The following is a 12,713-nucleotide window of genomic DNA, read 5'->3' as shown; positions in this document are numbered from 1 at the left end:
ATGTAGATATATGTTGATGTGCGGTGGGCTCTGAACGTAGATCAACATTTTATTTTTCATTCCTTCAGATTTGGTGCGATAGGCCTAGACATGAAAGAATGGGTCTGTGCACTCAGTGTGCGCACTATGAAAAAATCTGGGAGCACTTAGTACCCTGTGGGAGCACCAGTTCAACTGAGTGCCAGCTAGAGCAAATATCATGGCAAACACCAAGGATTCACTAATGTCATGCCATATTAACACACATTTTAACCCTTTGTGGGTTTCGGCCGTACTAGTAAGGCTTACGACTCAGAGTTTTTGACGTACTAGTATGCCTAAATTCTAGCGCCCTCAAATCTAGTGGGAGAAAGCTGGTAGGCCTACATATGAAAGAATGGGTCTATGTGGTCAGTGTGCACAGTATAAAAAAAATTATGCAGCACACAGTGCATAACGAGAAAAAAAAACTTCGACCGTTTTTTTGGAATAAAACAGCGACTTTGCACTGTATTTTTGTAAGGTATTTATTATTGTATTCTAGTTTTCTTGGTCTCATTTTATAGAATGGAAGACATATTACAGAAATTGGGATGATTTTGACTGGTTTTACAATGAAAAGTACCTTGAAATTGAGCTCAAAGTAGCAGAAATGTTCGATTTTTACCAAAGTTCAAAAGTAAACAAATCAGGCCAAGCGTCCAATACACGTCAACTGGTGAGTCTAATATTCTTTCGCAAGTACGCCAATATTATTTATACCATGTTTTACACTAATGCAGTAGTCTGCATAACAGTAAATCTTCTATTTTTTGTGAGAATAAAAATTCAAAGTGGAAAGCAAAAGAATGTAAGATGGCCTTGAGACGTGACTAATGAACAGAGGAAATGTCATTTTAGTGCCAGGAATGTCTTTCTTGTTTATTCTGGACCCTATTTGGAAATTGGCATTTTTAGAAATTTGTGTGAAATTGGCAAAATTGCTAAATTCTGACCACTGTACTGGATAGTTGAAATTGATAAATGGGTGGTTTCTTGCACTCATTCGATAGAAAAAATGGAGTTCTAGCAAAATATTCATGTTTTTTGTCGACCAGTACAGTGGAATTGGCCGAAAATGGGGCTGAAAGTGGGCAAGATCGCCGATGCGTAAACATCGCCGAGACCGCTAACTTTGCGAGAGCATAACTCCGTAAGTTTTCCATCAAATTTCAAACTTTTGGTGTCATTATGATCAGGAAAAGATTCTCTATCTTTTCATAAGAGAAAATTATTTTTTTTTAATTTGGCCGACCCTGAGAACGAGTCTCGGAGAGGGCCTGTCGACCCTCAAAGGGTTAAGAGGAAAGTAAAAATAGATTAGATAAATGCATGAGTGAGTGTGGGTGGGTGTGAGTTGGACCTGACTAGCTTGTGCTACTAGGTCAGATGTCGTACTCCTCCTTTCAGTGGATGTGACCTGACTAGGTGGGTCATTGGTCTAAGCTGGGGGGTGACATGGACCTGCTTTGCATGGGTCAGTAGGCCTGCTGCAGTGTTCCTTCTTTCTTATGTTCTTATGTATTTGGCTGGCTAGCTGGCTGGATTTGGCTGTCTCTGTCTATCTATCTTTATGTATATCTATATCTGTATCTCTGTCTATATCTATACCTCCTATCTATATCTATACCTCCTATCTGTACCTATATTTCTGTCTATACCTATATCTCTGTCTATACCTATATCTCTGTCTATACCTATATCTCTATCTATACCTATATCTCTATCTATATCTCTATCTATATCTCTATCTATTTATCTATCTATATCTCTATCTATATATCTATCTATATATCTATCTATATCTCTCTATATCTATATCTGTCTATCTATATCTCTGTCTATCTATACCACTGTATTTGTATCTCTGTCTCACATGTACTCATAAATACAATTATACATAATGTAAATTACCTAGGATAACCCAAAAATTCCAGGCCAAGTTCTGTACAGTGTTTGTAGATTTTTTTTTTTTTTTTTCAACAAGTCGGTCGTCTCCCACCGAGGCAGGGTGACCCAAAAAAGAAAGAAAATCCCCAAAAAGAAAATACTTTCATCATCATTCAACACTTTCACCACACTCACACATTATCACTGCTTTTGCAGAGGTGCTCAGAATACAACAGTTTAGAAGCATATACGTATAAAGATACACAACATATCCCTCCAAACCACCAATATCCCAAACCACTCCTTTAAAGTGCAGGCATTGTACTTCCCATTTCCAGGACTCAAGTCCGACTATATGAAAATAACCGGTTTCCCTGAATCCCTTCACTAAATATTACCCTGCTCACACTCCAACAGATCGTCAGGTCCCAAGTATCATTCGTCTCCATTCACTCCTATCTAACACGCTCATGCACGCTTGCTGGAAGTCCAAGCCCCTCGCCCACAAAACCTCCTTTACCCCCTCTTTCCAACCCTTTCGAGGATGACCCCTACCCCTCTTTCCTTCCCCTATAGATTTATATGCTTTCCATGTCATTCTACTTTGATCCATTCTCTCTAAATGACCAAACCACCTCAACAACCCCTCTTCTGCCCTCTGACTAATGCTTTTTTTAACTCCACACCTTCTCCTAATTTCCACACTCCGAATTTTCTGCATAATATTTACACCACACATTGCCCTTAGACAGGACATCTCCACTGCCTCCAACCGTCTCCTCGCTGCTGCATTTAGCACCCAAGCTTCACATCCACATAAGAGTGTTGGTACTACTATACTTTCATACATTCCCTTCTTTGCCTCCATAGATAACGTTTTTTGACTCCACATATACCTCAACACACCACTCACCTTTTTTCCCTCATCAATTCTATGATTAACCTCATCCTTCATAAATCCATCCGCCGACACGTCAACTCCCAAGTATCTGAAAACATTCACTTCTTCCATACTCCTCCTCCCCAATTTGATATCCAATTTTTCTTTATCTAAATCATTTGATACCCTCATCACCTTACTCTTTTCTATGTTCACTTTCAACTTTCTACCTTTACACACATTCTCAAACTCATCCACTAACCTTTGCAATTTTTCTTTAGAATCTCCCATAAGCACAGTATCATCAGCAAAATGTAACTGTGTCAATTCCCATTTTGAATTTGATTCCCCATAATTTAATCCCACCCCTCTCCCGAACACCCTAGCATTTACTTCTTTTACAACCCCATCTATAAATATATTAAACAACCATGGTGACATTACACATCCCTGTCTAAGACCTACTTTTACCGGGAAGTATTCTCCCTCTCTTCTACACACCCTAACCTGAGCCTCACTATCCTCATAAAAGCTCTTTACAGCATTTAGTAACTTACCACCTATTCCATAAACTTGCAACATCTGCCACATTGCTCCTCTATCCACTATCATATGCCTTTTCTAAATCCATAAATGCAATAAAAACTTCCCTACCTTTATCTAAATACTGTTCACATATATGCTTCAATGTAAACACTTGATCTACACATCCCCTACCCACTCTGAAGCCTCCTTGCTCGTCCGCAATTCTACATTCTGTCTTGCCTCTAATTCTTTTAAATATAACCCTACCGTATACTTTTCCTGGTATACTCAGTAAACTTATTCCTCTATAATTTTTACAATCTCTTTTGTCCCCTTTCCCTTTATATAAAGGGACTATACATGCTCTCTGCCAATCCCTAGGTACCTTCCCCTCTTTCATACATTTATTAAACAAAAGTACCAACCACTCCAACACTATATCCCCCCCTGCTTTTAACATTTCTGTCATGATCCCATCAGTTCCAGCTGCTTTACCCCCTTTCATTCTACGTAATGCCTCACGTACCTCCACCACACTTACATTCTGCTCTTCTTCACTCCTAAAAGATGGTATACCTCCCTGGCCAGTGCATGAAATTACCGCCTCCCTTTATTCCTCAACATTTAAAAGTTCCTCAAAATATTCTCGCCATCTACCTAATACCTCCCTCTCCCCATCTACTAACTCCCCTACTCTGTTTTTAACGGACAAATCCATACTTTCCCTAGGCTTTCTTAACTTGTTTAACTCACTCCAAAATTTTTTCTTATTTTCATTAAAATTTCTTGACAGTGCCTCTCCCACTCTTTCATCTGCTCTCCTTTTGCCCTCTCTCACCACTCTCTTCACCTTTCTTTTACTCTCCATATACTCTGCTCTTCTTATAACACTTCTGCTTTGTAAAAACCTCTCATAAGCTACCTTTTTCTCTTTTATCACACCCTTTACTTCATCATTCCACCAATCACTCCTCTTTCCTCCTGCCCCCACCCTCCTATAACCACAAACTTCTGCCCCACATTCTAATACTGCATTTTTAAAACTATTCCAACCCTCTTCAACCCCCCCACTACTCATCTTTGCACTAGCCCACCTTTCTGCCAATAGTCGCTTATATCTCGCCCGAACTTCCTCCTCCCTTAGTTTATACACTTTCACCTCCCTCTTACTTGTTGTTGCCACCTTCCTCTTTTTCCATCTACCTCTTACTCTAACTGTAGCTACAACTAAATAATGATCTGATATATCAGTTGCCCCTCTATAAACATGTACATCCTGGAGCCTACCCGTCAACCTTTTATCCACCAATACATAATCTAACAAACTACTTTCATTACGTGCTACATCATACCTTGTATATTTATCCTCTTTTTCATAAAATATGTATTACTTATTACCAAATTTCTTTCTACACATAGCTCAATTAAAGGCTCCCCATTTACATTTACCCCTGGCACCCCAAATTTACCTACTACTCCCTCCATAACATTTTTACCCACTTTAGCATTGAAATCCCCAACCACCATTACTCTCACACTTGATTCAAAACTCCCCACGCATTCACTCAACATTTCCCAGAATCTCTCTCTCTCCTCTACACTTCTCTCTTCTCCAGGTGCATACACGCTTACTATAACCCACTTTTCACATCCAATCTTTATTTTACTCCACATAATCCTTGAATTTATGCATTTGTAGTCCCTCTTTTCCTGCCATAGCTTATCCTTCAACATTATTGCTACTCCTTCTTTAGCTCTAACTCTATTTGAAACCCCTGACCTAATCCCATTTATTCCTCTCCAATGAAACTCTCCCACCCCCTTCAGCTTTGTTTCACTTAAAGCCAGGACATCCAGTTTCTTCTCATTCATAACATCCACAATCATCTCTTTCTTATCATTTGCACAACATCCACACACATTCAGGCTTCCCATATAAGATATAAGACATAAATTAGCATGACAAGTAATAGCAGTGTCACTTGCTCGGCAATCAGGGAGCGGCCCATACACCACAAACCAACAGGTTTACTAGCCGCTCCCTGAGAGAGACAAGCAGATGGAAAAACAGACACACAGGCAAACAGATAAGTGGAACTAGACAGACATAAGCAGAGCTAGGCAGACAGACAGATAGATGTACAGATAGACAGAGACTGACAGACAGACATACAGAGACATGTTTGTGTGCAAGAGTAAGAACACAAAGGCAAGGTTCCCTCCCTCATCAAATGTCATACACAACTGTAGGCCAGACCAACAAGGGGGTGGCACAGCTATATACTACTCAGACCAACTAGAATGTATCACTAATACTTGCACAAGGGATGAACATGGGGAATATATAATAGCTAAATTCAAATCCAAATACCTACAAAAACCTCTCACAGTGATAAACATCTACAGAATTCCACAATCAAACATTGGCCAATTTAGTCAAAACCTAGGAAGTATGATAACTGATGCACGCATGAACAAAGATCACTTACTACTCTCAGGTGACTTCAATATAAATCTCCTGCAAGACCAGGACCCACACGTTACTGAATTCACAAACACAATGAGTAACTGCATGTTGCTACCAACAGTAACAAAACCTACAACAGTTACAGAGACTAGTGTTTCCCTACTTGACCACATCTGGACCAACACCATATCCCCTTTAAAATCAGGCATAATTACAGATAATACCACAGACCACTACCCTACTTTCCTCATAACAACTCTTGGTAAAATACCCCAAGACACTACTAAAGTCACCTTCAGACTTCACAATGAGGCAGCCATTAATAACTTCACAACAGCAGTAACAAACATTGACTGGCACACTGAGCTAGAAATCTATACAGATATTGATGAATGTTTTAATAATTTTCTAAAAAAGACCCAATACCTTTATAACAAGCACTGCCCTAAAAAAACTAAACTGATGACAGCTAAGAGACTGAACAGTCCCTGGCTAACACCCAGCATTCTCAAATCCATAAATACAAAACACCAATATGAAAAACAGTACAGAATGGGTCACATAACCAGAGACCAAACAAAACGTTACTCGTCAATCCTAACCAGCCTGATAAGAAGGGCAAAAAAATTGTATTATGAGAACAGATTATCCAACTTACGAGGTGATATAAAAAAGACCTGGAAGACCCTATCAGAAATTCTGGGAACAAAAAAGATATCACGACATAGCGAAATAAAATTAGCAAAATCAGATGAACCCCAACTCCCACCAACAGAAACAGCAAACAGACTCAATGATTTCTTCTCCACTATAGGTCAAAACCTTGCCAATAATATCCCAAGCTCAGATACCCCACCAAATGACTACCTCACTGGCAACTACCCGAACACACTGTTCCTAGCTCCGACTAACCCATACGAAGTCTCCCTTATTATCAACGCACTGAAAAACAAGGCAGGAGATTTAAATACCTTACCACCCTTTATATACAAAAAAGCGTCACAAGTACTATCACCAATCATTGCAACACTCTTTAACAAATCCATTGAATCCTCCACCTTCCCTACAGTTCTCAAAATAGCAAGGGTCACCCCGATCCATAAAGGAGGAGACCAAACAGAGTTGAATAACTATAGGCCAATATCCAATTTACACCCTCTCTCAAAAATCTTCGAAAAATTAATTCATAAACGAATCCACTCCTACCTCATCTCCCATAACATTCTCAACCCCTGCCAATTTGGATTCAGGCCTAATAAAAATACTAATGATGCTATTATACACATGCTAGAACATATATACACTGCAATAGAGAAAAAAGAAGTCCCACTGGGGATCTTCATTGACTTACGTAAACTTTTGATACAGTTGACCATGACTTGCTCCACGTAAAATTGTCACACTATGGTATTAGAGGGCACTCCCTCAACTACCTCAAGTCTTACCTCAGCAACAGAAGCCAATATGTGTATGCAAATGGGGCAAGCTCTTCTGCACAATCAATTACAGTTGGTGTCCCACAGGGAAGTGTCCTTGGCCCTCTTCTCTTTCTCCTATACATAAATGACCTACCAAATGCTTCGCAATTACTCAAACCCACACTTTTTGCAGATGACACCACATACGTCTTCTCTCACCCGAGCCCAGTCACGCTAGCCAATACTGTAAACACCGAATTACAGAAAATATATACCTGGATGAGGACTAACAAACTTACACTAAACATTGACAAAACCTACTTCATTCAGTTTGGTAGCAGAGCTACAGATGTACGTACCTCTTAACATAACGATAAACGGATCACCTATCACAAAGCTAACAGAGGGAAAATTCTTAGGAATCCACCTCGATAATAGACTCAAATTTCATACACATATACAACAAATTTCTAAGAAAATTTCCAAGACTGTAGGCATACTATCGAAGATACGGTACTATGTTCCACAGTCAGCCCTCCTGGCCCTTTATCACTCTCTTATTTACCCCTATCTCACCTATGGAATTTGTGCATGGGGCTCAACAACAACTAACCATCTCAGACCACTAATTACCCAACAAAAGGCTGCAGTTAGAATGATAACAAATTCTCACTACAGGCAGCACACTCCACCAATATTCAAAATACTCAACCTACTCACCATACAAAACATCCATACTTATTATTGCACTTATTACATACATAGAACACTTAACTCTGATATTAACCCTTCCCTCAAACATCTCCTTGCCAACCTCAACAGAACACATGACCATAATACAAGGCACAGATCACTCTTTGATGTTCCTCGTGTCCATCTCACGCTATGCAAAAACTCAATGCACATAAAAGGCCCTAAAATCTGGAATTCATTACCTGTAAATATAAAAGAAACACTACCTGTTTATAAATTCAAGTCTCTTCTCAAAGTTCACTTACTCACTCAAAACCAAATAAATAGTGAATAACTGAACCATATAAATTGTATATCCTAAATGTTACTCACAATTATATCACACAAATGTTAAACCTAACTTTGTTATTTTTTTTAAATACACTACCTAACAGAATACTCCATTCTACTGAATGAACAGCAATGCATGCAACCATATGACCTGTCTTTGTAATACTCATTTGTATTTTATAGTTATCTGTTTACAATAATGTCTTATCACTGATTTCATCATTGCTTAGTTAATCTTAAGTTAATTTTAAGCCAGCCCGTAATGCTATGCATATAAGTGGCTTTGGCATGCTGCTCTTACCTGTATTTTTTGTACCTCTGTTTGTATGCTAAAATTTCTAAATTTCTAAATTTCTAAATCTGACCCTTGTCATAACACCATTCAAGGAGTATCATACTCCAGCATGTCTGAAACACTGCTTTGACCTATAAATACTTTGTATATATTTCTAGACAATAGTAAATGACCAGGGCAGGTAAAAATATTCACCTGTCATTGTGATTGTTACAATTTGAGTACTATTTCAGTAAATAAATTGTAATTATCAGAACATAAAAATTATATAAATTAAAATAAAAACGAGAAAAAAAGGTAAATCGGCAACACTTCTGCAAGCAGCAGGATTGGATGTTGCCATCAGGTGAGCATCCAGAGCCAACTTCACGGTCTTATATCCTGGTAAGTACTGGTCCTAAAAATTTTTTTTGGTCTTATACCACACAGAAAATATCCTACTTTAATTTAACCCTTAAACGGTCCAAACTTATACATATACAGTGGACCCCCGCATAACGATTTTAATCCGTGCAAGAGGGCTCATTGTTATGCGAAATAATCGGCATGCGAATGAATTTTCCCCGTAAGAAATAATGGAAATCAAATTAATCCATGCAAGATACCCAAAAGTATGAAAAAAAAAATTTTACCACATGAAATATACATTTTTCTACACACAAAGAGAAGGATACATGCACAATAGTAGAGTAGTACATGCACAGTATATATTGTGCATGTACTAGTCTACTAAATGAAGAATAAATGACACTTACCTTTATTGAAGATGCAGCAATGACTGATGAGACACTGTGTCCTGGGAGTGCCTTTTCCTCCTGAGTACTGTAGGTCCTGTTTGGCAATTTCTTCCAGAACAGGCCTTATCACACTGTGTATGCCACTACGATTCTTAAATCTCTCAAACCAACCTTTGCTGGCTTTAAATTCACCAATATGAGCACTAGTTCCGGGCATTTTTCCCTGTTCACCTGGGTGTTAGTCGACTTGTGTGGGTTGCATCCTGGGAGACAAGATTAAGGACCCCAATGGAAATAAGTTAGACAGTCTTCGATGACACTGACTTTTTTGGGTTATCCTGGGTGGCTAACCCTCTGGGGTTAATTGTTTCTTGGTATTCTCAATAAGCCACACCAACAACGGTGCTACAGCAGCAGCAGCAGCTGACGGTGCTACAGCAGCAGCAGACGATGCTACAGCAGCAGCAGACGATGCTACAGCAGCAGCAGACGATGCTACAGCAGCAGCAGACGATGCTACAGCAGCAGCAGACGATGCTACAGCAGCAGCAGACGATGCTACAGCAGCAGCAGACGATGCTACAGCAGCAGCAGCAGCTGACAGTGCTACAGCAGCAGCAGACAGTGCTACAGCAGCAGCAGACGATGCTACAGCAGCAGCAGACGATGCTACAGCAGCAGCAGACGATGCTACAGCAGCAGCAGACGATGCTACAGCAGCAGCAGACGATGCTACAGCAGCAGCAGCTGTACCACCAATAGTAGCGATGGTTGATTGGGGTTTATTATACAACCTGGCCAGCTCGGAGACAGGCACTCCACTTTCATACTTATCAATGATCTTTTTCTTCATCTCTATTGTAATTCTCACCCTTATTGCTGTAAGGTTGGTACTAGAAGCTTTCTTGGGGCCCATGGTCACTTATTTTCCAGAAAAAGCACCGAAAACACTGTAATAATACGAAATATTCCGATTGTATGCTTGGATGTTACCGCGGAGGCTGGCTGGTAAACAATGCCACTGGCGGCACATGCGAGGCTGGCTGAGGGCGCACATTGGACGCGTCTCGGACGAAAATCGGTGAGCGGGTTTTTAAGCGGTATGCGAGGCAAAATTTTTGCGATTAAAGCAAGCGGTATGTGGATTAATCGTTATGTGATGCCAACGGTATGCGGGGGTCCACTGTATACATTCACCTGCGCAGTGCCCCGAATATTTAAAAAAAAAAAAATTGTAGAGAAAAGAGCACATTTTTTTAAGTGTTTTAGAATAAAAACAAAAATTTAGGGTCAGTACTTACCGAGATATGAGGCCGCGAAGTTGGCACTTGGTGATCACCTGACGGCAACATGGAGCACTGCCACTTGCAGAAATTCTACATATTTACTAACCATTTCATTTCATTTTGTTTTTCCATTTTCTTGGTTTTCATGATATGGTAATTATGTTTTATAGTAAATCTGTTGATTTCAATGCCAATTGTTGTTTATACACCAATATTATATACAAAATTATTATCATATTGTCATAAACACACATGTACACAATGACAGGTGAATCACAGGCTGAATCACATTCTATTATCTACAACTATATACATACAAGTATTTACATGTCCCACTTATGTTTCTAGAATTCCATGATTGTATGATACTCCATGAAGCATGGATTCATACAGAGTGCCGCCCCACACTGGTGACAAATGAATCGTGTGTCCTTCCACTGTTGGGGTCGTTTTTTGGTGGTAGCACGCACAACACACTTTCTGGGAATTCTTCTTCTTTGGGTAGGTGATATTGGTACCAGATAGTGACAGTTAGGAGTGATTCGGTCTGGCACTTCCCCCACTGGCTGTGGTTGTGGGACAAGTCGCTGTTAAGGGGCAGGTAAAGGTGTGGTATCATACTTTCTTGCTGTGTGTTTGACAACATTCAGAGAGAATTCTGTAAAATGTTGTCATTCTCCAGTCTTTATTTCGTACATATTGAATGCATTGAGCACTGCAATGTCTACAAGGTGAAAAAGCAGTTTTATATACCACTTCCTACTCCTACGTACACTGTCAACAAACCCTATCAATATGTCAAACTTGTCAACTAGTTCCATATTGTATTTATAGTCAGTGACAGCAGCTGGCTTTTCAATAGGCCCATTGTCAAACCTGCTCCGTCTGTCTGTCTGTACCATCTCATTTCTGTGGATGGTTGACAGCAATGTCACGTCCCGTTTGTCATGCCACGTCAGTGCCATGTCATTAGCATGAAACACTTGCACTGCATCTTCAACACTGCCTCCACTGAACCTTGGCATATGTTTTCTATTCCTTCTCACTGTTCCACATACATCAGTATTGTTCACACATAGGAAATCAGCAAGCATAGGGCTTGTATACCAGTTGTCTGTGTACAGTGTATGGCCCTTGCCAAGGTATGGTTCGATCATCCTGTGAACAACATCACCAGAAATGCCCAACATCTGTCTGTCATCATTGAGTTTTTTTCCCGGTGCTATAACATCCAACACAAGACCACTCTCACAGTCACACATAACAAAGTTTTACACCGAAGCGATTACATTTCCTCGGTATATGTTGCTTGAATGAGAGGTGTCCCTTGAACAGAATCAAGGACTCATCAACAACAATGTTCTTGAAGGGATGAAAGTATGCACTGAATTTCTGCTTCACACACACAAACACTTCCTGGATTTTGTATAGAAGGTCATTTCCGTTTGGCATATTTCTGTCTGAGAAGTGCAACATTCGTAGCAACAGAGTGAATCTGTTGCACGGAAGGAGGTCACGGAAAACTGGAGTACTGATGAAGTGGTCTGTGGATCAGTAATTACATATATTGTTCTTATAGATATGTAGCATAAGCATGACAGTAGCAAGGAATAAATACATTTCAGCTACTGTTGTGTCTTTCCACCTGTGCAGCTGTGACGATTCTCCAACCTCTGCTGTGTTGTCCATGACATTTTTTTTTTTTTTTATTATTACACTGGCCAATTCCCACCAAGGCAGGGTGGCCCGAAAAAGAAAAACTTTCACCATCATTCACTCCATCACTGTCTTGCCAGAAGGGTGCTTTACACTACAGTTTTTAAACTGCAACATTAACACCCCTCCTTCAGAGTGCAGACACTGTACTTCCCATCTCTAGGACTCAAGTCCGGCCTGCCGGTTTCCCTGAACCCCTTCATAAATGTTACTTTGCTCACACTCCAACAGCACGTCAAGTATTAAAAACCATTTGTCTCCATTCACTCCTATCAAACACACTCACGCATGCCTGCTGGAAGTCCAAGCCCCTCGCACACAAAACCTCCTTTACCCCCTCCCTCCAACCTTTCCTAGGCTGACCCCTACCCCGCCTTCCTTCCACTACAGACTGACACACTCTTGAAGTTATTCTGTTTCGCTCCATTCTCTCCACATTTCCGAACCACCTCAACAAC

At 40.1% G+C, this 12,713-nt stretch overlaps 1 protein-coding gene and 1 long non-coding RNA gene across 9 annotated transcripts in view; one reads left to right on the top strand and one right to left on the bottom strand.

Annotated features, from left to right (window-relative positions):
- LOC138853590 (uncharacterized) overlaps positions 1-12,713 on the bottom strand; it is a 210,106-nt gene that overhangs the window by 116,647 nt on the left and 80,746 nt on the right. The window lies entirely within an intron of this gene.
- LOC128693735 (deoxynucleoside triphosphate triphosphohydrolase SAMHD1) overlaps positions 1-12,713 on the top strand; it is a 143,314-nt gene that overhangs the window by 90,370 nt on the left and 40,231 nt on the right. The gene's annotated exons all lie outside the window — the stretch shown is intronic.

The sequence above is a fragment of the Cherax quadricarinatus genome, chromosome 34 (genome assembly GCF_038502225.1).
Source record: "Cherax quadricarinatus isolate ZL_2023a chromosome 34, ASM3850222v1, whole genome shotgun sequence".
In the NCBI taxonomy this organism is placed as follows: domain Eukaryota; kingdom Metazoa; phylum Arthropoda; class Malacostraca; order Decapoda; family Parastacidae; genus Cherax; species Cherax quadricarinatus.
The sequence above is the reverse complement of the archived record's forward strand: the minus strand, read 5'-3'. Positions and strand labels throughout refer to the sequence as shown.